General features: G+C 42.5%; 1 protein-coding gene and 1 long non-coding RNA gene across 4 annotated transcripts in view; one reads left to right on the forward strand and one right to left on the reverse strand.

Annotated features, from left to right (window-relative positions):
* The window catches only part of LOC137250180 (protein rogdi-like), a 153,338-nt gene that overhangs the window by 19,642 nt on the left and 105,867 nt on the right, over positions 1–27,829 (reverse strand). The window contains exon 7 of one of the 3 annotated variants that reach the window (XM_067782570.1): positions 11,394–11,411. The exons of the other annotated variants lie outside the window; for them this stretch is intronic. The gene's annotated coding sequence lies outside the window, so the exon portion shown is untranslated. Of the gene's footprint in view, positions 1–11,393; positions 11,412–27,829 lie in introns of those variants that run through there. 3 annotated transcript variants of the gene reach the window in all.
* LOC137248137 (uncharacterized) lies at positions 17,137–19,303 on the forward strand. The gene is made up of 2 exons (XR_010952087.1): positions 17,137–17,982; positions 19,004–19,303. It is a non-coding gene; the product is annotated as an uncharacterized lncRNA (long non-coding RNA).

The raw sequence follows: 27,829 nt of genomic DNA on the forward strand, positions 1-27,829 counted from the left end.
ATCATTTCTGGATGGTTTTCGGGATTCGTCCGGGATCCCGTCGGATTCATTTCAGGGCTTTTTCGCCACTAATACGGGATCATTTGGGGGCCCTTTCGCCATCATTTCTGGATGGTTTTCGGGATCCGTCCGGGATCTCGTCATGGTCATTTCGGCACTATTTGGGGATCATTTGGGAACCTTTCCGGCATCATTTCTGAATAGTTTCCGGGATCCGTCGGGGATCCCTTCAGGGTCATTTCGAGACTATTAAGGGATCATTTGAGGACCTTTCCGGCATCATTTCTGGATTGTTTGCGGTATACGTTCGGGATCCCGTCCGGGTCATTTCGGGAGTTTTTCGGGATCATTTGGGTTCCCTTCCGGTATCATTTCTGGATGGTTTTCGGGATTCGTCCGGGATCCCGTCGGATTCATTTCAGGGCTTTTTCGCCACTAATACGGGATCATTTGGGGGCCCTTTCGCCATCATTTCTGGATGGTTTTCGGGATCCGTCCGGGATCTCGTCATGGTCATTTCGGCACTATTTGGGGATCATTTGGGAACCTTTCCGGCATAATTTCTGGATAGTTTCCGGGATACGTCGGGGATCCCTTCAGGGTCATTTCGGGACTATTAAGAGATCATTTGAGGAACTTTCCGGCATCATTTCTGGATAGCTTTCGGGATCAGTCCGGGATCCCGTCGGGGTCATTCCGGGACTTTTTCTCGACCAATACGGGATCATTTGAAGACCTTTCCGGCATCATTTCTAGATGGTTTTTGGGATCCGTCCGGGATCCCGTCGGGGTCATTTCGGGACTTTTTCTCGACTAATACGGGATGATTTGGGGACTTTTCGGCATCAATTCTGGATGGTTTTCGGGATCCGTCCGGGATCCCGTCAGAGTCATTTCGGGACTATTAGGTGATTATTTAGGACTTTTCCGGCATCATTTCTGGATGGTTTTCGGTATCCGTTAGGGATCCCGTCGGGGTCATTTCGAGACTTTTTCGTTATCATTTGGGTTCCCTTCCGGCATCATTTCTGGATGGTTTTCGGGATTCGTCCGGGATCCCGTCTGATTCATTTCAGGACTTTTTCGGGATCATTTGGGGTACCTTCCGGCATCATTTCTAGATGGTTTTCTGTATCAGTCCGGGATCCCGTCGAGGTCATTTCGAGACTTTTTCGCCACTAATACGGGATCATTTGGGGACCCTTTCGCCTTCATTTCTGGATGGTTTTCGGGATCCTTCCGGGATCCCGTCAGGGTCATATCGGCACTATTTGGGGATCATTTGGGAACCTTTCCGGCGTCATTTCTGGATAGTTTCCCGGATCCGTCGGGGATCCTTCAGGGTGATTTCGAGACTATTAAGGGATCATTTGAGGACCTTTCCGGCATCATTTCTGGATAATTTTCGGGATCAGTCCGGGATCCCGTCGGGGTCATTTCGGGACTATTTCGGGATCATTTGGTGTACCTCTCGGCATCATTTCTGGATGGTTTTCGGGATCCGTAAGGGACCCCGTCGGGGTCATTTCGGGCCTTTTTCTCGACTAATACGGGATCATTTGAGGAGGTTTCCGGCATCAGTTCTGAATAGTTTCCGGGATCCCGACGGGGTCATTTCGGAACTATTTCGGGATCATTTGGGGTACCTACCGACATCATTTCTGGATGGTTTTCGGGATCCGTTCGGGATCCCGTCAGGGTCATTTCAGGACTCTTTCGGGATCATCTGGGTCCCTTCCGGCATCATTTCTGCATGGTTTTCGGGATCCGTAGGGGATCCCGTCGGGATCATTTCGGGATCATTTGGTGTACCTTTCAGCATCATTTCAGGATGGTCTTCGGGATCCGTCCGGTCGGGGTTATTTCAGGACTTTTTCGGAATCATTTTGGGTACCTTCCTTCATCATTTCTAGATAGTTTTGGGGATCCGTCCGAGATCCCGTCGGGGTCATTTCGGGAATTTTTCGGGATCATTTAAGCATGGTTTTCAGGATTCGTCCGGGATCCCATCAGGGTAATTTGTGGTCTTTTCCGAAACTATTTCGGAATCATTTTGGGCCAAAATGATTCCTGGATGGATTTCGGGATCTGTCCGGGATCCCGGCGGGGTCAGATAGGGGGCCGTTTGAGATCCCGTCAGGGACATTTCGGGACTTCTTCGGGACTATTTCGGGATCATTTTTGGATGGTTTTCGGGATCCGCCCGGAATTCCGTCGGGGTTATTTCACGACTTTTTCGGAATAATTTTGGGTACCTTCCTTCATCATTTCTAGATAGTTTTGGGGATCCGTCCCGGATCTTGTCGGGGTCATTTCGGGACGTTTTCGCGACTAATACGGGATCATTTGGGAACCCTTTCGGCATCATTTCTGGCTAGTTTTCGGAATCCGTCCGGGATCCCGTTGGGGTCATTTCGGGACTTTTTCGGGATCATTTAAGGATGGTTTTCAGGATTCGTCCGGGAACCCGTCAGCGTAATTTCTGGACTTTTCCGAGACTATTTCGGGATCATTTTGGGACCTTCCCAAGATCATTTCTGGATGGATTTCGGGATCTGTCCGGGATGCCGTCAGGGTCATTTTAGGACTATTAGGTGATCATTTGAGGACCTTTCGGGCATCACTTCTGCATGGTTTTCGGTATCCGTTCAGGATCCCGTCGGAATAATTGCGGAACTTTTTCGGGATCATTTGGGGTCCCTTCCGGCATCATTTCTGGATGGTTTTTGGGATTCGTCCGGCATCCCGTCGGGGTCATTTCGGGACTTTTTCTCGACTAATACGGGATCATTTGCGGGCCCTTTCGGCATCATTTCTAGATAGTTGTCGGGATCCGTTCGGGATCCCGTCAGGGTCTTTTCGCAACTATTAGGAGATCATTTGAGGACCTTTCCGCCATCATTTCTGGATAGTTTTCGGGATCCTTTCGGGGTCCCGTCAGGGTCATTTCGGGACTTTTTCGGGATCATTTAAGGATGGTTTTCAGGATTCGTCCGGGAACCCGTCAGGGTAATTTCTGGACTTTTCCGAGACTATTTCGGAATCATTTTGGGACCTTCCCAAGATCATTCCTGGATGGATTTCGGGATCAGTCCGGGATGCCGTCAGGGTCATTTTGGGACTATTAGGTGATCATTTGAGGACCTTTCCGGCATCACTTCTGGATGGTTTTCGGTATCCGTTCAGGATCCCGTCGGAATCATTGCGGGACTTTTTCGGAATCATTTTGGGACCTTCCCAAGATCATTTCTGGATGGATTTCGGGATCTGTCCGGGATGCCGTCAGGGTCATTTTGGGACTATTAGGTGATCATTTGAGGACCTTTCCGGCATCATTTCTGGATAGTTTTCGGGATCCTTTCGGGATCCCGTCAGGGTCATTTAGGGATGCGTTCGAGATCCCGTTAGGGTCATTTCCGGACTTCTTCGGGACTATATCGGGATCATTTCTGGATGGTTTACGGGATCCGTCTAGGATCCCTTAAGGGTCATTTCGGGACTATTAGGTGATCATTTGAGGACCTTTCCGGCATCACTTCTGGATGATTTTCGGTATCCGTTCGGGATCCCGTCGGAATCATTGCGGGACTTTTTCGGAATCATTTGGGGATCCTTCCGGCATAATTTCTTGATGGTTTGCCGGATCCATCAGGGTAATTTCGGGACCATTTTGGGATCATTTGGGGATCCTTCCGAGATCATTTCTGGATCCGTCCGCGATGCCGTAGGAGCCATTTCGGGATTTTTTGTTACTTTTCCGGGATAGTTTTTGGACCCTTCCGGGATCATTTCTGGATCTGTGCTGGATCCCATCTGGGTCATTTCCGGACTATTTCGGGATCATTTTGGGATCCTTCCGGAATCATTTCTGTATGGTTTTCGCGATCCGTCGTGGATCCCCTCGGAGCAATATCGGAACTTTCTCTGGAGTATGTCGGGGTAATTTGGGGACTTTTTCGGGATCATTTGGGGGATATTCCTGCATAATTTCTGGATGGTTTTCGGGATCCGTCCGGGATCCCGTCGGGGTCATTCCGGGACTTTTTCTCGTCTAATACGGGATCATTTGGGGACCCTTTTGGCATCATTTCTGGATAGTTTTCGGGATCCGTCCGGAATCCGGACGGGGTCATTTCGGGACTATTTCGGGATCATTTGGGGTACCTACCAGCATCATTTCTGGATGGTTTTCGGGATTCGTCCGGGATCCCGTCGGGGTCATTGCAGGACTTTTTCGGGATCATTTAGGGTACTTTCGGGACTTTTTCTCGACTAATACGGGATCATTTGGGGACCCTTTCGGCATCATTTCTGGATGGTTTTCAGGATCCGTCCGGGATCCGGTCGGGGTCATTTCGGGACTTTTTCTGCACTAATACCGGATCATTTGGGTTCCCTTCCGGCATCATTTCTGGATGGTTTTCGGGATTCGTCCGGGATCCCGTCGGATTCATTTCAGGACTTTTTCGCCACTAATACGGGATCATTTGGGGGCCCTTTCGCCATCATTTCTGGATGGTTTTCGGGATCCGTCCGGGATCTCGTCATGATCATTTCGGCACTATTTGGGGATCATTTGGGAACCTTTCCGGCATAATTTCTGGATAGTTTCCGAGATCCGTCGGGGATCCCTTCAGGGTCATTTCGGGACTATTAAGGGATCATTTGAGGCCCTTTCCGGCATCATTTCTGGATTGTTTTCGGTATACGTTCGGGATCCCGTCGGGGTAATTTCGGGAGTTTTTCGGGATCATTTGGGTTCCCTTCCGGTATCATTTCTGGATGGTTTTCGGGATTCGTCCGGGATCCCGTCGGATTCATTTCAGGGCTTTTTCGCCACTAATACGGGATCATTTGGGGTCCCTTTCGCCATCATTTCTGGATGGTTTTCGGGATCCGTCCGGGATCTCGTCATGGTAATTTCGGCACTATTTGGGGATCATTTGGGAACCTTTCCGGCATCATTTCTGGATAGTTTCCGGGATCCGTCGGGGATCCCTTCAGGGTCATTTCGGGACTATTAAGGGATAATTTGAGGACCTTTCCGGCATCATTTCTGGATTGTTTTCGGTATACGTTCGGGATGCCGTCGGGGTCATTTCGGGAGTTTTTCGGGATCATTTGGGTTCCCTTTCGGCATCATTTCTGGATGGTTTTCGAAATTCGTCCGGGATCCCGTCGGGGTCATTTCAGGACTTTTTCGCCACTAATACGGGATCATTTGGGGCCCTTTCGCCATCATTTCTGGATGGTTTTCGGGATCCGTCCGGGATCTCGTCATGGTCATTTCGGCACTATTTGGGGATCATTTGGGAACCTTTCCGGCATAATTTCTGGATAGTTTCCGGGATCCGTCGCGGATCCCTTCAGGGTAATTTCGGGACTATTAAGAGATCATTTGAGGAACTTTCCGGCATCATTTCTGGATAGCTTTCGGGATCAGTCCGGGATCCCGTCGGGGTCATTCCGGGACTTTTTCTCGACCAATACGGGATCATTTGAGGACCTTTCCGGCATCATTTCTAAATGGTTTTTGGGATCCGTCCGGGATCCCGTCGGGGTCATTTCGGGACTTTTTCTCGACTAATACGGGATGGTTTGGGGACTTTTCGGCATCAATTCTGGGTGGTTTTCGGGATCCGTCCGGCATCCCGTCAGAGTCATTTCGGGACTATTAGGTGATCATTTAGGACTTTTCCGGCATCATTTCTGGATGGTTTTCGGTATCCGTTAGGGATCCCGTCGGGGTCATTTCGAGACTTTTTCGGTATCATTTGGGTTCCCTTCCGGCATCATTTCTGGATGGTTTTCGGGATCCGTAAGGGACCCCGTCGGGGCATTTCGGGCCTTTTTCTCGACTAATACGGGATCATTTGAGGAGGTTTCCGGCATCAGTTCTGAATAGTTTCCGGGATCCCGACGGGGTAATTTCGGAACTATTTCGGGATCATTTGGGGTACCTACCGACATCATTTCTGGATGGTTTTCGGGATTCGTCCAGGATCCCGTCGGATTCATTTCAGGACTTTTTCAGGATCATTTGGGGTACCTTTCGGTATTATTTCTAGATGGTTTTCTGTATCAGTCCGGGATCCCGTCGAGGTCATTTCGAGACTTTTTCGCCACTAATACGGGATCATTTGGGGACCCTTTCGCCTTCATTTCTGGATGGTTTTCGGGATCCTTCCGGGATGCCGTCAGGGTCATTTCGGCACTATTTGGGGATCATTTGGGAACCTTCCGGCGTCATTTCTGGATAGTTTCCCGGATCCGTCGGGGATCCCTTCAGGGTGATTTCGGGACTATTAAGGGATCATTTGAGAACCTTTCCGGCATCATTTCTGGATAATTTTCGGGATCAGTCCGGGATCCCGTCGGGGTCATTTCGGGATCATTTGGTGTACCTCTCGGCATCATTTCTGGATGGTATTCGGGATCCGTAAAGGACCCCGTCGGGGTCATTTCGGGCTTTTTTCTCGACTAATACGGGATTATTTGAGGAGGTTTCCGGCATCAGTTCTGAATAGTTTCCGGGATCCCGACGGGGTAATTTCGGAACTATTTCGGGATCATTTGGGGTACCTACCGACATCATTTCTGGATGGTTTTCGGGATCCGTTCGGGATCCCGTCAGGGTCATTTCAGGACTCTTTCGGGATTATCTGGGTCCCTTCCGGCATCATTTCTGCATGGTTTTCGTGATCCGTAGGGGATCCCGTCGGGATCATTTCGGGATCATTTGGTGTACCTTTCGGCATCATTTCAGGATGGTCTTCGGGATCCGTCCGAAATCCGGTCGGGGTTATTTCAGGACTTTTTCGGAATCATTTTGGGTACCTTCCTTCATCATTTCTAGATAGTTTTGGGGATCCGTCCGAGATCCCGTCCGGGTCATTGCGGGACTTTTTCGGGATCATTTAAGCATGGTTTTCAGGATTCGTGCGGAATCCCATCAGGGTAATTTGTGGACTTTTCGGAAACTATTTCGGAATCATTTTGGGCCAAAATTATTCCTGGATGGATTTCGGGATCTGTCCGGGATCCCGGCGGGGTCAGTTAGGGGGCCGTTTGAGATCCCGTCAGGGACATTTCGGGACTTCTTCGGGACTATTTCGGGATCATTTCTGGATGGTTTTCGGGATCCGCCCGGAATTCCGTCGGGGTTATTTCACGACTTTTTCGGAATCATTTTGGGTACCTTCCTTCATCATTTCTAGATAGTTTGGGGATCCGTCCGGGATCCCGTCGGGGTCATTTAGGGACTTTTTCGGGGACAATACGGGATAATTTTTGGCCCTTCCGGCATCACTTCTGGATGGATTTTGGGATCTGTACGGGAACCCATCAGGGTAATTTCGGGACTTTTTCGGGACTATTTCGGGATCATTTGGGGACCATTTAGGGGTCATTCCATGACTTTATCTGTATTATTTCGGGATCATTTGAGGGCCCTTCCGGCATCAATTCTTGATCGTTTGCCGGATCCATCAGGGTCATTTCGGGACCATGTTGGGATCATTTCTGGATCCGTCCAGGATGCCGTAAGATTCATTTTGAAATTTTTTTTGTTACTTTTTCCGGATAGTTTTGAAACCCTTCCGGGATCACATTTGGATCCGTGCGGGATTCCATCGTGGTCATTTTCGGCCTATTTCGGAATCATTTCTTTATGGTTTTCGCTATCCGTTGTGGATCCCTCGGGGTCATTTCGGAACTTTTTCAGAGCTTTTTCTGGACTATGTCGGGATAATTTAGGAACCCTTCCTGGATGGTTTTTGAGATCCGTCCAGGAGCCCGTCAGGGTAATTTCGGAACTTTTTCGGGACTATTTCGGGATCAAGTTGGTAACCTTCAGGGATCATTTCTGTGCGGTTCTCTGGATAAGTCTGGAATCATGTCGTTGTCATTTCGAGTTTTTTTTTGGACTACTTCGGGAATTTTTGGAGACACTTCCGGGGCGTTTCTGGATGGTTTTCGGGATCCGGCCGCGATAGCGTCGGGGTCATTTCGTGGCTTTTTCTGGATAATTTCGTTATCATTTTGGGATCCTATCAGGTATCAGCTCATAAAGTTCTTTTTTTTACTCAATTACAAAAATAAAATGCATTAGACAGAAAAAAAATTTTAAACAGATAACTTTATAAGCAGGCTAACGTGAATAGGCCACATATTTCATTTTCTCCTTGCAGACGGGGCCGCGGGTAAAGGCTAGTTCTTAATAAAATACAATACGTGAATTTTTAATATACAATTATATTATTTAATTTGTCGATATTTCGACTTCAGTCTGAAGTCACCATCAGGACTAGGTACGAAAAGAACAAACATACATATTCAAATCATAAAAATATACATTTGCACAAGGACAGAACTTATATTGTTGAATGCAATATGTCGACTAGTGTAACACAAATATAAGTTTACGAACAGTGCAAAGCAAATAACAATAAAATGTAAATAATACAAAGCAGTTATCATAAACAAAAATGAACTTAAACAGAGAGTTAGCTAATGAGTAGTGAGCGCCGCTCAAGTGATATCAGCTGCAGCCTGCAGGTGAACTCTTTGGTAAACAGTGGGAGATGCTCTTACCTATTATTGTTGTTGTTGTTGATCAGCTGCCTAAAGGCAGAGGCAATACCAATTGTATCCGATTTGAAGTTTATGCGTTTGTCGCTGGGTGTATTTATGATGAGTAGCATCTCTAATATATAGCGTTTGATGTAATTCCTCTCTTGCTGTAGAATTTCTACATTTTCTAAATCGGGAGAGTGTCCAGTTTCTCTGCAATACTGTGTTAGCGCCGAATCCTCGTTTTTAGCAATGATGACATGATATGAAACTTCTCGCTCTCTGAGAGCGCGTGAAAATGTGCATTTTTTATACCATTGACCATAGATGCCATCATCCTCAAAATCAAATTTGGGTATTTCGGAATAACTTTGGGGTATTTTACATGGTAAAGGTTTAATTTATGATTTTCACCGAAAACTTACTCAAGATTGTCAAATGGGATATCAAAAACTCGAATTTTTTCAGAATCACAAATACAAAAAAAAGCTTATTTTACCCGTTAAAAATTTTTCCGTGACAACACGTGAAATTTAATTTTTTGATAGCTAAGGCCACCGTGGTGTGATGGTAGCGTGCTCCGCCTATCACACCGTATGCCCTGGGTTCAACTCCCGGGCAAAGCAACATCAAAATTTTAGAAATAAGATTTTTCAATTAGAAGAAAATTTTTCTAAGCGGTGTCGCCCCTCGGCAGTGTCTGGCAAGCGCTCCGATTGTATTTCTGCCATGAAAAGCTCTCAGTGAAAACTCATCTGCCTTGCAGATGCCGTTCGGAGTCGGCATAAAACATGTAGGTCCCGTCCGGCCAATTTGTAGGGAAAAATCAAGAGGAGCACGACGCAAATTGGAAGAGAAGCTCGGCTTTAGATCTCTTCGGAGGTTATCGCGCCTTACATTTATTTTATTTTTTTAAGATAAAATGTACTTATCTCTTTTCGTGCGTTAATATAACAGCTCATTTAATTTTGTTATTTCTTGTACATTTTTTACAAATTTTTGATCCGCTTATGTAGTTGAATACACTTGAAATGAAAAATAATGAAAACGCACCGATTTTCTTGGATTTTTTTTTGCGCGGTTTACGCAACTCTGATCTTCAAGACCCATTCTTGGAAACGAATGAAGTTTGTTTACAATCGAATGAACCAATGTTTACAATTGAATGAACTTTAAGACCCATTCCTGGAAACGAATAGAGAGAGAATGAATGTTTCGTATCATGTCATCATTGGTTTTTAGTTTCGATTTCATAGTCCCCACATGTACTTTGTCGCATACGTGGGACCCGTCACCATTACATACAATTTTATATATCAGGTCCGATTTCTCATATTTATCTATTCTACTCTTGGTATTACTGAAAATTTGTCGCAACGTATTATTGTAGGTAAAGGCTAAATTACATTTCTCTTTGTCATAAATATTTGAATATTTTAATCTGTTAGACAGGCCTGACACATATGTAGTGGATTTATATATTTTATTGTTTTCGGCATTTTTCCCTGCAGTGGATTTCATATAATAATCTCTTATAAAGTTTTTTATTTTCCGTGTTGGAAATTCATTATTTTCTAGAATATTTATTACTAGTTTAATGTTTTCCTGCTTATGATAAACTTCATCGCTGATCGAGAGAACTCTGTTGATAAAATTTCTGGCCGTATTGACTATTGTAGATTTGTCATGTTTAGAATTAAAGTTAATTAATCTACCTGACGCGGTAGGTTTTTTATACCAATCAAAAAATAATTGGTTATTCTTTTTTATAATAAAAGTATCGAGAAACTGTAGTTTTCCATCCTTCTCCACCTCAAATGTAAATTTAATACACCAGTTATATCCATTTAGAAAATTTAGCAATTCTTTCACCGTATCAGTTTTCACAATTGCGAAAAGGTCATCGACGTATTTGGTAAGCAAACGTGGCTAATAAGGGGATGCTTCTTCAAATTTCTCCAGTAATTCTTCCATTACAATGTCTGCTATGACGGGGGATGCTGGGGAACCCATGGGCATACCGCAACGTTGCTCATAAATTTTATTGTTTAATTTAAAATATCTATTATCTCTAATGCAGAAACGAACTACTTCTAGAAAAAGTTCTTTTGTGAGTGTGGTGTGGTTCTTTATCTGGTTCCACTTGGATGCTATAATTTCTAAGGCATGACATATGGGAATACTGGGAAAAAGTGAGATGACATCCAATGACACGAGACTCTCATCATCATATATGTATGTATGTATCCTTTATTTTGTTTTTAAATTCAATCGAGTCTTTCACGTTATATTTGGACGATTTGGTTATGTTTGTGAGAATATTAACCACATACTTGCATAAATTGTACGATGGGGAGTTGACAGACGAACAAATAGGTCTCAATGGGATATTTGCTTTATGATGTTTGGGCAGGCCATATAATCTAGGCAATTGGACGTTTTGCTTATTAGTTTGTATTTCTCTTTTAAATCTATAACTTTGTTTTTAAAAAATTTTTCTACAATCTCGTTGTTTTTGTCTTGTAATTGATTGGTGGGATCTCGTTTCAATACCCGGTATGCCGAAATGTCATATACCAAAAGTTGTAACATCTTTTCATAGCCGACTTATCCATTAAGACGGTAACATTACCCTTATCTGCATACAGAACCAATAAATCTTTGTTGTTTTTTAGAAAAGTTTTGGCCGAGTGTAGGATATCTAATAGAAATTTTTCGCGCGCGCTATTTTTGGTTTTCTTAAGATGATCCCGTATTAGTATTGTTAGATTGTTGCTCTCAATCTCTTGCTGCTCTTTATCTTTGATAGTTTCAATGCAGTCTTCTCCGTCTCCTATCACCTTGAATAAAGGGAACCCACTATTAGTTATTGGCAAAGAGTATTTTGGACCTAAATAGGGGAGCCACTGAATATCTGTAGGGCTCTCGGTTTTCGTAGTATTATGAAAACAATGGGGTATATTTGTAATGTAAAGAGATTGCCCATATATGTTTTTGAGTTTCTCGAATTTTTGTGTTTTCATAACTGTTGTTGTAAGGTTGTTAACCCATTTGCGCTCTCTGTACTATATAAACGACACCAACACAAGCCATGCCTAAAACTTTGCTACGACTTTTATAACAAAAATATTTAGATGCGCAGCCACCTTGTAATATTATCTTCGTTTTGCCTAAGATTACAGATAAATTGGTATAACAGATGACTCCAGATTTTGACATTTGCACATACAGTTTTCACATCGGAGTTAGTCAGAAGAAAAATTTGCGATTTTTCATTAAAATATTGGAATTATCATTTAAATATTCATAATTTTAAAGTGTAAAAAGACAAAGCTAATCTTATTTAGTGCCATGCGTGTAAATGTTTGTGATTTGTAGGATTTAGGGAATCATTTTGTCAACTGTCGCTTTTTTAGTACAGTGGGCACATGTGATATGTATGTTCATGCACCGTAATGCGAATTTCGATGACGATTCTGAATGGAACGATAGTGATGACGAACCCTTGTGTAGCAAAAGAAGACGTTTAAATCCGTCTGACTCACGGCCAAAATAGAAAAATGCTCGCCGTCTTACTCCTCCCAGTTTATGAATAATGATTGCTCATCGCGAAAAGTCCAAGTTATTGAACAGCTACCTAACCTTTCGTCGGTAGAGATTTTTGAAAAAAATATTTGATGAGGAGGTACTCCATTTGATCAAGCAGAACACTAACCTGTATGCTGCCTAAAATAATAGGCATGACTTCGTACTGGATGATGATGACCTACGCAGATTTTTGGGTATCCTAATATTATCTGGCTATCATAGACTACCACGTGAGCGCCAATATTGGAGTTATGACGAAGATCTTGAAGATTCTATTGTGTCGAACGGTATATCACGAAACGAAATTTTCACTTAGTTGATAATAGCCTTGCATATACTTCCAATGATAAGATGTTCAAAATTAGACCCCTGCGTGACCTATTGATTCAAAAGATTTGTCAGACCGGGATATTTCATGAGAACATTTCGATCGTCGAATCAATGATAAAATATTATGGCCACCATCCCTCTAAGCAATTCATTCGAGGTAAGTCAATTAGATTCCGTTACAAAAACTGGGTAGCAGCCAGTTCTGATGGTTACTCCTATGTTTTTGATGTATATTGCATATATCAAAAGGTCATAGTCAGTTGTTACTAAAAATTCCTTCGATACCTGAGGAACATACAATTTATTTTGACAATTTTTTTAATAATTGTGATTTACTGCGAGACTTGAAAGCAACTGGATATAAAGTAACTGGAACAATGCGTGAAAATCGCACTGGTATTCGTGATAAAAATGGTGGTGGGTTATCTTCACATAAATGCTTGATATGAGCATATCTAACACTTGGCGTCTACATACTTTATCTAGAGAAAATAGGTTCGACCAATTGGCCTTCAGAAGGCACATTTCTCGGAGCTACCTTAAGAACCGTAACGTTAACAAAGCTCGTCCATCCGGCTGTATCGTAGCAGGTCCAAACAGGAAAAACGGAAATAACCCTGGAAAGCTTCCCAAACAGCTACGATATGTTTTGTGTCATATGCGAATAAAATGACAATGTACAGGATGCCAAAAAACGTTATACATTGACAAAGAATGTTTTAAAATATGTATATCACTCATAAGTGCCCGCTGTACTAAATAAAGTACACCCTCAAAAGTCAACTTTTATCACTTTTTCGTAAATTTGTAATACTAAACTTAATTAATGTGATTTGTAAGATGACAAAACCGCAAATAAATATAAAAAACTACTAACAGTATTTGTTTGGGCGTAAATGGGTTAATTAGGAGCTTCTGACTTTCAAAAAACGCGGTAGAATCTTCTGCATCAAGAGTTTGGTTTATTTTGTTAGTTAATGTGCTTACTTCTCTTTCATTTTGTTTCTTATGTTCATATTTATTTTTTATGATGAGGTTCAAGAGTTTACATTCCACCGATTCTATACATTTTGTGAGAGCCTTATTGATGTTGTTGGGCAAATGCTTGTTGTTGGTGTTGCAGTTTAGTACGTACGAAATATTTTTGTAAGTTCTGTACTTGTGCAAATGTGTATTTTTATGATTTTAATATGTATGTTTGTTCTTTTCGTACCTAGTCCTGATGATGACTTCAGACTGAAGTCGAAATATCGATAAATCTATACTATAATAAATCTCTAGAAAATCGTCTGTACATCCAAGATTTCTAAAAAAAAATGAGTGTACTTGACGTTTGGAATGTCGTAGAATCCATCGGCACCACTTTTTTTTGTTTGTCTGTTTGTCTGTATGATATCGATAATCTCGGAAACTAACGAATGGATTTTTATGAGACTTTCACAGATGGATAGCCTGTAATCCAGAAGGGAATATATTTATCTTATTTCATTAAAATCGCGTGAGAAACAAAAAAGATATAGTTGTTTAAGCTATAATTAGGCTACTTTTAAGGATTTTTTTTTTTTTGAAAAACGAAGGAAAATGGACTTAGTTTCCAAACAAATATCAAAGAATGCCTTTGCAAAGTTTTTTTTCAATTTCATATAAATTAAAAATCAAATTCATGAATAGATACAGTGGCGTACCAAAAAAAATTATTTCACGCTGCCATATTACGATAATCGGTTAAAATGAGGTTACTTAAAACCTCTAATATGCGTACAATATGGGCATCAAACAATAGAGGAAGGTCACAGGTTTCATTTGAATTTTGTGATATTTCGATATATTAATCGATAACTGAGTTATCGGTCAAAATGTATTTGCTCCAAAATCTATAAATTTACCTACAATATTAAATACTTTTAGCTAAGATTTTAAACCTTTTACACGCGTTAATCAGGGGCTCAAACCTTTTGGTGCAATTCGATTTATCTATTCGCTGACAGGTGGCGCAAAGTTTTCGTGTGTACTGCGATGCTTTGGTAGGTGTGCGATTGGTTGTCGTACACATACACTAAATAAAATTTTCGTAAATGCGGTAATGCCAAATGTCGGAAAGGTTATTTGTTATGTGCCCATTTAATTTTCATTGCACTATTTTTAGAAACACTATGCCCAAAAGCGTTCAAATTTATCTAAACGCACTAAAGCTGCTAAGAGGTTAAGACTAATGCGATCACAAGAATCGAGTGAAAATTATGAAACGAGGCTTTCGGCAAATAGAGAACGTATAGCATTTATCAGGTCTATGGAAACTCCTTCCGAAAGTGATGCGCGCCGACATATTGATAGGGAACGCCATGCTTTGTCGCGCGAATTGGAAGCACCGCACGAAAGAGAATTTCGTCTTAGTTTGCAGCAAGTTAGGACTAATTTAAATCGATATTTTGAAAGCAGTGAAGGTCGACATACACGACTCAGCACTGACCGAGGGCACCATGTATTGTCTCGAAGTTCTGAACCTGTTGTCGAGAGAGAGTCCCGGCTAAATGATCAGCGTATCCGCTCCGCAAACTTAAGGTCACAGGAAACAAGTGACCAAAGGGACAATAGGCAGATGGCTGATCGTGAAAGTCACGCGCTGTCTCGCGAATTAGAAACCTCCCCTGAGAGAGAAAGTAAAAGTACGTAGCAAGTTAGGACAAATTTAAATCGCTTCTTTGAAAATGAAGAAGAACAACTTATACGACCGAGCAATTACCGAGAGCGCCACATATTGTCTCGAGGCTCTGAACCTGTTGTCGAAAGGGAGTCCCGGTTAAATGAGCGGTGCATCCGCTCAGCAAACTTAATGCCACAGGAAACAAGTGACCAAAGGGCCAATAGGCAATTGGCTGATCGTGAACAAATGAAGTTGCAGTTGTTTTAGTTGACCAAGAGTGTGAAAGGCGCGATATTGTTTTGCGCACTCATGACGATCGTCTTCATCGTATATACGAGACACATCGATCATACGATGCGCTTCAATACCCATTAATTTTTTGTCACGGGGAAGATGGATATAACTTTGAATTACATCAAATTAACCCTACTACTAAATTGACAAACCCACATAAAAAATTGTCGTCACAACAATTTTATGCATACATGCTACAGATAAGAGCAAACAGTTTTGTATACTTGCAAAGATTTCGTTGACTATTTAATCAGTTTATCGTCGATATGTATGCTAAAATTGAAACCGAGCGTTTGTTTACATACGGACTAATCAAAGACGGTTGCGTGCTGAGGAGTATGTGCACTTACGTGATGCTATGCAACAAGATGGAGGTACAGACAATTTGGGCAGATTAGTAATACTTCCGTCCAGTTTTACGGGAGGTCCACGATACATGCACGAACGTACACAGGATGCTTTTTGCTACGTTAGAAAATATGGAAAGCCTGATCTCTTTATAACGATGACAACAAATCCGAAGTGGGCTGAAATTACACAGCAACTTTTGCCTGGTCAAAATGCATACGATCGGCACGACATAATAGCTAGAGTGTTCCACTTAAAACTTAAACGCCTAATTACCAAGGAGAACCTGTTTGGGTCAGCTTTGTGCTTTATGTACAGCGTTGAGTGGCAAAAACGAGGTCTACCACATGCACATGTACTTCTCTGGTTGGAAGACAAAATACGCCCTAACGATATTGATAATGTGATAAGTGCCGAATTTCCAGACAGCAACACAGATGCCACACTATTTAACATAGTAAGAACACACATTTTACATGGTCCTTGCGGGATATTAAATAGCAACTCTCCATGCATGCAGGACGGCCGATGCTCGAAAGATTATCCACGGGCACTTATAGAACACACCATAACGGGAGAGGATGGATATCCCTCTTATCGGCGACGGTCCCCAGAAAAAGGTGGCTTTACTGCCACTTTAAGATTACGTGGTGAAGATAAAATTTGGACAATAGATGGGTCGTACCATATTCACCTGTAATCTCCAAAACGTTTCAGGCCCACATCAACGTGGAAGTGTGCAGTAGTGTATCATCCATTAAATATATATGCAAGTATATAAATAAGGGCAGTGACCAGGAAACGTTTGCGTTAAGGAATGAGAATGACGAAATAACTAGATTTCAATCAGGGCGATATATATAAGCTCTTCAGAGGCCATTTGGAGAATATTAAGCTTTCCCATTCATGAGCGATATCCCCCTGTAGTGCATTTGGAGGTTCATCTAGAAGGAGGGAAAATGATATACTTCAATTGCGAAAACGTGACAGATCGAGTAGAAAACCCGAGGCAAACCACTTTACTGGCATACTTTCGGCTTTGCGAAAGAGACAGGTTTGCGAGGACATTAATGTATGAGGAGGTTCCCTCTTATTACACGTATGATAAGCAAAGAGGTGTTTTTAACCACAGGAAACGGGGCAGATCTGTAGATGGGGAGCCCGGCATTAAGGAACATGCCATTGGACGTGCATATGTATATGGTTCATCCGAACAATGCCGAGTGTTTTTACTTGCGGTTGTTGTTGCATACAGTACGAGGACCTACTTCCTTTTCGGACCTTCGCACTTTTTTGGGAGTTGAATATCCCACTTTCCGCGATGCTTGCCGAGAACGCCACTTGCTTGACGATGGCAAGCATTGGGATGATGCTATATCCGAAGCAAGCATTAGTGACAGTCCAAGCCGGTTGCTACATTTGTTTTGCGTTTTAGTGGTATTTTGTTCTCTATCGAATCCTATGGCTCTGTGGGTAAAACACAAGGATAAGCTATCAGAAGACTATCTCAGAAGCATGCGACGCCATATTGAAGGGGAAATTAACAACGTAATGCGAGACAGAGCTGTTAATCAATGCTTAATCGAACTTCAGAATACAGTTTTGTCAATGGGGGGGCACTTACTATCCCAATACGGCTTACCCGAACCATCTATAGACGGTGAACGCGTCAACAGGGAATACGCAAGCGAAATTTCGTATAATCCTACAGAACTTGCGGACACTCTACGTAATGGCATTCAACGTTTAACGGATGAGCAAAGAGGAATATTCGAACGCGTTTGTTATAGTGTCGATAATGAAGTAGGTGAGATTTTGTTTTTAGATGCCCCTGGTGGGACAGGAAAAACTTTCCTAACTAAAATTGTTTTGGCAAAGGTGCGAGCTCAACAGGGAATATAGCTCTGGCAGTGGCTTCATCTGGTATAGCTGCAACTTTATTACCTGGTGGTAAAACTGCCCATTCCATGTTCAAAATCCCCATACACTTAGATATCAATGAATATCCAATGTGCAACATAGCAAGAAATTGCGAAAAAGCCAGCGTTATTCGTGACTGTGTGTTGGTAATATGGGATGAATGCACCATGGCGAACCGGACAGCCGTAGAAGCTGTGGACAGAACGCTGAGGGATATACGCCAAAATGACCAAGTTATGGGTGGTGTTACTTTTCTCTTTTGTGGAGATTTTCGGCAGATACTACCGGTCATACCACGCGGTACAAAAGCAGATGAAATACGAGCGTGTTTGAAGAGCTCATATTTATGGTGTAACATTAAAAGAATGCATTTAACAGAAAATATGCGCGCTCGAATCGGAGGCAACATAAATGCGCAGAACTTCTCCGAAACTTTGCTAAAGATTGAAAATCGTACACACCCCGAAGAAGAGGGAAAAATTACACTGCCCGATAATTTGTGCCGTACCGTAAATTCTTTGCAAGAACTAATTTCTACTGTTTATAATGATCTAGGGGTCTGTCATGATAACTTTTGGCTTTGCGAGGGGGCTATCTTGACGCCACGAAATGACCAGGTTTTGAAATTCAATTCGTATATACTCAACGATATTCAGGGAGAGGATGTCGAATACTTTTCAATCAACAGAGTTTTGGAGCAAGATAACTCAACAAATTTCCCTGTGGAGTTTTTAAATAGCCTTAGTGCACCTGGACTTCCATCCCATAAAATTATTTTGAAAATCGGCACACCAATTATTCTGTTGCGTAATCTTAGCCCACCAAAATTGTGCAATGGAACGAGGCTCAAAGTTGTTTCTCTAAAACAAAATATAATTGAAGCAGAAATTTTGACAGGCAGTGGCAGAGGAGAGAGAGTGTTTATACCACGTATCCCCCTTATACCAAACAACTTTCCCTTTAGATTTAAACGTGTTCAATTCCCGGTGAGCCTTTGCTATGCTATGACAATCAACAAAGCACAAGGCCAGACGATGAGTGTTGTGTGCGTTGATCTGACTGTGAGTTGCTTTTCTCATGGCCAGCTTTACGTGGCACTCTCACGTGTTAGTGAAGCAGACAAATTATCGTCTATGTTTCTAACACTTCCACATCAAACGTTGTTTATAAGGAAGCATAATAAAACAATTCTTTTTTGTTTTAATAAGCATTAAAAATGTTAAATTTTGTATTACAAGTTAACTCTCCACACATACACATACATTCACACTGAAGAGCTTGGAATAATTTTTTTTTATGTGTGCTAAGTATGTAAGCATTCACTTTTATAACAATCATAATGCTATATATGTCTATGTATGCGCGTAAGTTATTCTATAACAGTTTTATATAATTCGCCTTAATGTATGCAACAATTAAAAATTAGAAAGTCGTAAAAAGCTATCAAAATGAATTCTTTTAAAATTATTCACTCAACAAAAAATTATTATTTTTTCCAACCTAATTTGTAAAAACTAACAATTTTAAAAATGTGTACGTAGTTTTTTTTTATCAAACTCAACGATTTTGCAAGCGAAATAAACACGTATGTACCCATACATAAAAAAACTTTCTTTTATTCTCTGGTATATCAACAGGCTCTGTAAGTATTTTCTGTTTTATATTTTGAATGTGTATGTATATCCATATATGTATGTAAGTTACGGCTTATAACTTTTAACCGATTGAAGCAATATTTACTGATTTTATTGCATGCTTTAACGGTAAGCTTAGACAAAAGAACTGAAAATAAGATATGGAAATAGAAATGTGGGGGAAGAGTGAAGAAAATACCGAAAAGAGGTTGAGCGCGACATAAGAAGAATGGGATCGCCAGAAAAAGGCACAGAGTAAAGTAAGTGGGATGGACCAAGCAATAAAAGGGGAGGAGGGATAATGTGGGAAAATAAATATTGTTTTATATAAACGGAGACTGCGCATGGTTTCGTGATTTAGGTTAGCACAAATGTTTTAAAATTTGTTCAGTTAAAGACCCAAGATATCGATATTTAAAAAAAATAAGGGCAACTTTAATATAAATACGCATCCCGAACAACGTCGGGTACCCTGCTAGTTAAATAATATAATTGTATATTAAAAATTCACGTATTGTGTTTTATTAAGAATATACAAATATTTGGCCTAGAGCTCGTTTATATTTAAAAAGTTATAATCCAAAGGCGCGATACGTCGTGGATCCCCTCGGGTTCATTTCGCAACTTTTTCTGGAATATGTCGGGATAATTTAGGAACCTTTCCTGGATATTTTCTGGATGATTTTTGAGATCAGTCCGGGAGCCCGTCAGGGTCATTTCGGAACTTTTTCGGGACTATTACGGGATCATTTTGGTACCCTTCAGGGATCATTTCTGTGTGGTTCTCTGGATAACTCTAGAATCGTGTCCTTGTCATTTCGGGGTGTTTGGGTCTATTCCGGGAACTTTTGAAGACCTTTCGGGCGCATTTCTGGATGGTTTTAGGGATCCGTCCGCGATAGCGTCGGGGTCATTTCGTGGCTTTTTATGTATAATTTCGGGATCTTTTGGAGATCCTATCAGGTTATCAGCTCATTTAGTTCTTTTTTTACTCAATTCCAAATATAAAATGCATTACCCAGAAACAAAATTTTAAACATATAACTTTATAAGCAGGCTAACGTGAATAACCCATATATTTCATTTTCTCCTTGCGGACGGGGCCGCGGGTAAAGGCTAGTATATTATAAATGGGAAAGTTTGGATGTTTGTCCAGACGTTTGTCTTTGTGACTCAATCACGCAAGAACGGCTGGAACGATTTCGATGAAATTTGGCACGCATATAGCCAATAGTCTAGAAGGATCTACAAGCTATATTTTTTTGTAAAGGGGCGGTCACCGCCCCCTAGGGACAGTTATAATTTAATTATTGTATTTTTTCGTCTTTGTTATTGAATCACGCCAGAACGGCTACAGGGATTTTGATGAAATTAGGGACACAGACAATAGTCTACTAGCGACATTTTTTTGGAACATGGAAAGGGGGTGGGATTCCCACGACCCCTTCGAAAAATTAGTTTTTAATAATTTTTACACATTATAACTTTACGTATACGCGCCTTCACCAATATTACAGACTCAATGGGTCAAATAAGTCGAGGGCTTACAAAGTGAGCAGTGACACCCTCCCCACCCCCTCTCCCCCTTCTCTTCCCCTCTGGTGTAAAATCTATAAATTGTTATAACTCAATTTAAATTTTCTCCCGAATCAATAGTTTTTGGTATCTGGCACATACAGATCGAGATCTAAACAATTTGGAAAAACGATCAGTGGTCCTCTCCTTCTCCTCCCGCCATCCTCCCTCCTTCAATTGTATTGATTAGCATGCTTTGATTAGCTTTACCTGTATGTTTCTATGTAACTCTTCATTCGCTCCAACGCGCCTGCTGCCTTATTAACCTGGTTTTATAATTAGCTTCACCTTATTTGTAATCCCGTTAGGGTCATATCGAGACCCTTCCGGGATCATTTCTGGATGGTTTTCGGGATCCGTCCGGGATCCCGCCGGGGTCATTTCGGGACTTATTCGGGATCATTTTCGGACCCTTCCCGTATAATTTCTGTATAGTTTTCGGGAACCGTCCGGGATCCCGTCGGGGTTATTTTGGGACATTTTCGGGAAAAATCCGGGATAATTTCGGAACTATTTCGCGATCATTTGGGGACCCTTCCAGCATCATTTCTGAATGGGTTTCGGGATCCGTCCGGCATCCCGTCCGGGTATTTTCGGGATAATTTGCGTACCTTTGAGAGATAAATTCTTTACGGTTTCCGGGATCACTACGGGACTTTTTCTTGTTCATTTTGGGTCCCTTCCCTAATCATACCTGGATGGTTTTAGGGATCCGTCCGGTATCCCGTCGGGGCCATTTCTGGGCTATTTCGGGATCATTAGGGGTATCTTCCGGCATCATTTCTGGATGGTTTTCGAGATCCGTCCGGGATCCCGTCGGGGTCATTTTGGAACTTTTTCTCGACGAATACGGGATCATTTGCGAACCCTTTCGGCATTATTTCTGGATGGTTTTCGGGATCCGTCGGCGATCCCCTCAGGGATTATTTCGGGATAATTTGGGGTACCTACCGGCATCATTTCTGGATGGTTTTCGTTATCCGTCCGGGATCCCGTCGGAGTCATTTCGGGACCATTTGGGATCCCTTCCGGCATCATTTCTGTATGGTTTTCGGGATCCGTCCGCTATCCTGTCGGGGTCATTGTGGAACTTTTGCGGGATCATTTCTGGGTGGTTTTCGGGATCCGTCCGGGATCCCGTCGATGTCATTTCGGGACTATTTCGGCATCATTTGGGGTACCTTCCGGCATAATTTCTAGATGGTTTTCGGGATCCGTCCGGGATCCCGTCGGGGTCATTTCGGAACTTTTTCTCGACTATTTGGGGACCCTTTCTGCATCATTTCTGGATGGTTTACGGGATCCATCCGGGATCCCGTCGGCGTCATTTCGAGACTATTAGGTGATCCTTTGAGGACCTTTCCGGCATCATTTCTAAATGGTTTTCGTTATCCGTTCGGGATCACATTGGGGTCATTTCGGGACTTTTTCGGGATCATTTGGGATCCCTTTTGGCATCATTTCTGGATGGTTTTCGGGATTCGGCCGGGATCCCGTCGGGGTCATTTCAGGACTTTTTCGATATCATTTGGGGTACCTTCCGCCATCATTTCCAGATGGTTTTCGGGATCCGTCCGGGATCCCGTCGGGGTCATTTCGGAACTTTTTCTCGACTAATACAGGATCATTTGGGGACCCTTTCTGCATCATTTCTGGATGGTTTACGGGATCCATCCGGGATCCCGTCGGCGTCATTTCGAGACTATTAGGTGATCCTTTGAGGACCTTTCCGGCATCATTTCTAAATGGTTTTCGGTATCCGTTCGGGATCCCAATGGGGTCATTTAGGGACTTTTTCGGGATCTTTTGGGTCCCTTTTGGCATCATTTCTGGATGGTTTTCGGGATTCTATTTGGGGATCATTTGGGAACCTTTAGGGCATCATTTCTGGATGGTTTTCTGCATCCATCCGGGATCCCGCCGTTGCCATTTCACGGCCTTTTCGGGATCATTTGTGGTACCTTCCGGCATCATTTCTAGATGGTTTTGGGTATCCGTCCGGGATCCCGTCGGGGTCATTTCGGGAATTTTTCGCGACTAATACGGGATCATTTGTGGACCCTTTTGGCATCATTTCTGGATGGTTTTCGGGTTCCTTCCGGGATTCCCTCAGCGTCATTTCGGGAATGTTAGGGGATTATTTGGGGACCTTTCTGGCATCTGGATAGTTTTAGGGATCCGTTCGGGATTCCGACGGGGTCATTTCAAGACAATTTCGGGATCATTTGGGGTACCTAACGGCATCATTTCTGGATGGTTTTCGGGATCTGTCCGGGATCCCGTAGGGTCATTTCTGGACTATTTCGGGATCATTTGGAGTACCTACCGGCATCATTTCTGGATGGTTTTCGGGATCCGTACGGGATCCCGTCAGGTTCATTTCGGGACTTTGTCGGGATCATTGAAGCATGGTTTTCAGGATCCGTCCGAGATCCCATTAGGGTAATTTCTGGAATTTTCCGAGACTATTTCAGGATCATTTTGGGACCCTTCCAAGATCATTCCTGAATGGATTTCGGGATCTGTCCGTGACCACGTCAGGGTAATTTAGGGATCCGTTCGAAATCCCGTCAGGGTCATTTCGGGACTTCTTCGGGACTATTTCGGGATCATTTTTGGATGGTTTTCGGGATCCGTCCGGGAGCCCATCTGGGTCATTTCGGAACTTTTTCAGGGCTAATACGGGATCATTTGGGGACCCTTTCGGCATCACTTCTGGATGGATTTCGGCATCTGTACGGGAACCCATCAGGGTAATTTCGGAACTTTTTCGGGAATATTTCGGGATCATTTGGAGACCCTTTAGGGGTCATTTCATAACTTTTTCTGTATTATTTCGGGATCATTTGGGGACCCTTCCGGCATCATTTCTTGATGGTTTGCCGGATCCATCAGGGTAATTTGGGAACCCTTCCGAGGTCATCTCTGGATCCGCCCGGGATGCCGTAGGAGTAATTTCGAGATTTTTTGTTACTTTTTCGGGATAATTTTGGAACCCTTCCGGGATCAATTCTGGATCCGTCCGAGATCCCATCGGGGTCATTTCCGGACTATTTCGGAATCATTTTGGGACCCTTCCGGAATCATTTCTGTATGGTTTGCGCGATACGTCGTGGATCCCCTCGGGTTCATTTCGCAACTTTTCCTGGAATATGTCGGGATAATTTAGGAACCTTTCCTGGATATTTTCTGTATGATTTTTGAGATCAGTCCGGGAGCCCGTCAGGGTCATTTCGGAACTTTTTCGGGACTATTACGGGATCATTTTGGTACCCTTCAGGGATCATTTCTGTGTGGTTCTCTGGATAACTCTATAATCGTGTCCTTGTCATTTCGGGGTGTTTCCGGGAACTTTTGAAGACCCTTCGGGCTCATTTCTTGATGGTTTTAGGGATCCATACGCGATAGCGTCGGGGTCATTTCGTGGCTTTTTATGTATAATTTCGGGATCTTTTGGAGATCCTATCAGGTTATCAGCTCATTTAGTTCATTTTTTACTCAATTCCAAATATAAAATGCATTACCCAGAAACAAAATTGTAAACAGATAACTTTATAAGCAGGCTAACCTGAATAGCCCATATATTTCATTTTCTCCTTGCGGACGGGGCCGCGGGTAAAGGCTAGTATATTATAAATGGGAAAGTTTGGATGTTTGTCCAGACGTTTGTCTTTGTGACTCAATCACGCAAGAACGGCTGGAACGATTTCGATGAAATTTGGCACGCATATAGCCAATAGTCTAGAAGGATCTACAAACTATATTTTTTTGTAAAGGGGGCGGTCCCCGCCCCCTAGGGACAGTTATAATTTAATTATTGTATTTTTTCGTCTTTGTTATTGAATCACGCCAGAACGGCTACAGGGATTTTGATGAAATTAGGGACACAGACAATAGTCTACTAGCGACATTTTTTTCGAACATGGAAAGGGGGTGGGATTCCCACGACCCCTTCGAAAAATTACTTTTTAATAATTTTTACACATTATAACTTTACGTATACGCGCCTTCACCAATATTACAGACTCAATGGGTCAAATAAGTCGAGGGCTTACAAAGTGAGCAGTGACACCCTCCCCACCCCCTCTCCCCCTTCTCTTCCCCTCTGGTGTAAAATCTATAAATTGTTATAACTCAATATACATTTTCTCCGAAATCAATACTTTTTGGTATCTGGCACCTACAGATCGAGATCTAAACAATTTTGGAAAAACGATCAGTGGTCCTCTCCTTCTCCTCCCGCCATCCGCCATCCTCCAATTGTTTTTATTAGCACGCTTTTATTAGCTTTACCTGTATTTTTCTATGTAACTCTTCATTCGCTCCAACGCGCCTGCTGCTTTATTAACACCTTATTTGCAATCCCGTTAGGGTCATATCGAGACCCTTCCGGGATCATTTCTGGATGGTTTTCGGGATCCGTCCGGGATCCCGCCGGGGTCATTTCGGGATCATTTTGGAACCCTTCCGGGATAATTTCTGTATAGTTTTAGGGATACGTCCGGGATCCCGTCGGGGTTATTTTCGGGACTATTCCGGGAGAATTTCGGAACTATTTCGCGATCATTTGGGGACCCTTCCTTCGGGATAATTTGGGGATCATTAGTGGTATCTTCCGGCATCATTTCTGGATGGTTTTCGAGATCCGTCCGGGATCCTGTCGGGGTCATTTCGGGACTTTGCGGGATCATTTGGCGTCTATGAATAAAGTTTTGGTTGTAAAGATGGAGATTCGGGCTATTAGCGAGCTTTGAGCAATTTCGGTCGTAGTGCTTTATTTTATTAAAATAATCTGTTAGAAATAAACGATTGTGAGCACACAAAGAAATCTATTTGTACTATGGCACTATTGTGAATATTTTCACAGCAAAACGCAATCATTTCATACAAACTTTAATTCTTTTGAGTTGAAAATTTTGTTATGTTTATATGAACGCAGATAAGGTGCTAGTATAGTCCTTGAGGACGATTTCAGGAGTACTTTATGAGTATTTAAGAGGTAAAAAGTACTCAACAACTGACCCTAATACATAAAAAAATGTGGTCCAATTTACATTGCGATGTCCTCCTCAGAGGACTCCATGGAACACATGCGGATGAAAATTATTCGAAAAGTCCCGAAAAATTACTTAATGGATCACTCCCAACGAAAGTTGGAGCTGAGTCATGTACTTCATATTACAGTACTTATACATGATCCAACTATTTTTTCAGGGTCGTTGAAATAACGGCACCAGACCTTTTACTCTATAATAAACTAATACCCTTCACACCAAAATGCTTAAAATGCAATAACTTCCAAACAAAGACGCAATAATTCCAAAAGATTTCAAACCAAATGCAATAAATTTTTTTCAGACCAAAGCGCAATAGGTACAAGCAAATATCTGTCTTAATTTCAAATCTATTTGCCTTGTTGTGATTTTTGGCCTGTATGTGTGCTCTTTCATAACACTGCTATAATGTCAACAGTATCATTTGAAAATGTGTGTCCATTTAGGACTGGCCACTCCTTCTCAATTATCTAGAAACTTGTTATGAGTGACGTTTTTGTTTTACTGTTAAACTATTTTCTAATTTAAAAATGTTGATGTTGCCTTGCCCGAGAGTTGAACAAAGGATCTTTGGTGTGGTTGGCGGAGCACGCTACAATCACATCACTGCGATCGCCTTTGGAATAATGGCTTAAGCAGATACAAGACAAGGAAGAAACTGACAGTAAAGTTGGCTGTGTTTTTTTTTTGTTTTAATAGGATCTGTCCGGTCAGGCGATGCAAATGTAGAAATTATCAACATCTACATCCTTCATGTCACGTGCAGCCTCAGTGGATACTGCCCTGACATCAGGCATTCCGATCTACAGGCGGTCAGCGGAGGTGAGATGCTGGCAGACCAAAGAGAAGAAATGGTGTTCTGCACGAAAAACGGGGACGCCCCCACACGTGTGGTGGGAAGCTGTTATAGATCGCCAGACATTTCCATCGTGAGCGCAAGATTTGTTAACTACGTTAACTGACCACCTATCCATACTTCTTTCGCTCGAGCGATCAGCCGAATTTATCATAATTAAAAAACGCCCGTCAAATGGAGCTTGCTTTCCGCTAGGTCATTAACTCCGCGTCGCCACGTTTTATTCCCGCTGGAACAATCCAGACCAAACTTCCTTTTACTTAAAGAATTGTAACCTCGAACCCGACTAAGCACAACGACAAAATATCCATCGCCTTTGGCGATAAAGTGCTGTCGGATGTGAAAAAATGCGTGAGTGCTTTCTGCCTACAATCTGCATTGTACGGTTGACAAAGCTAGACGGCGGGCACACAAACATAAACACAGCGCGTCGTCAATTACCATTACCGCCAAAGAGGTTGAACATGCCATTGCACATACTAAACCATCTAAAGCAGTAGGCCCAGACGGCATAGCTTAAAAAACTTGGCAAAAAGGGATTTAATTATCTAGCGCATGTCTTCGACATATCCTTGCCCACTTACGCCATCCCCGAAATTGGAAAATGGCTAAGGTGGTACCGCTACTAATGCCTGGGAAACCAGCCAACATAGGAGAATCTTATCATTCGATATCCCTCCTATCGTCAGCAGACAAGACACTTGAAGCCGTTCTGCTTCCTTATTTCACTGCAAATTTGCGTCTTGCCAATCATCAGCACGGCTTTCGAAAACTACATATGTAGCCCTACCACCTCGCTAAACGCAATTAACACGCAGATAAATTGTGGATTGAATCAAAAACCCCACCACAGAACAGTACTCGTATCGCTAGATTCATAAAAAGCTTTGATACAGTTAACCACGCATGTTACTGCAAGCAAGTTACCACGACACTTGGCGGCGAGCATCGGAGCAAATCACGAACGTAACATATAAACCCAGAAGAATTAAACAAGGGGTACCACAGGGTGGTG

This window comes from Eurosta solidaginis, chromosome 4 (genome assembly GCF_040869045.1).
Source record: "Eurosta solidaginis isolate ZX-2024a chromosome 4, ASM4086904v1, whole genome shotgun sequence".
NCBI classification, from domain to species: Eukaryota; Metazoa; Arthropoda; class Insecta; order Diptera; family Tephritidae; genus Eurosta; species Eurosta solidaginis.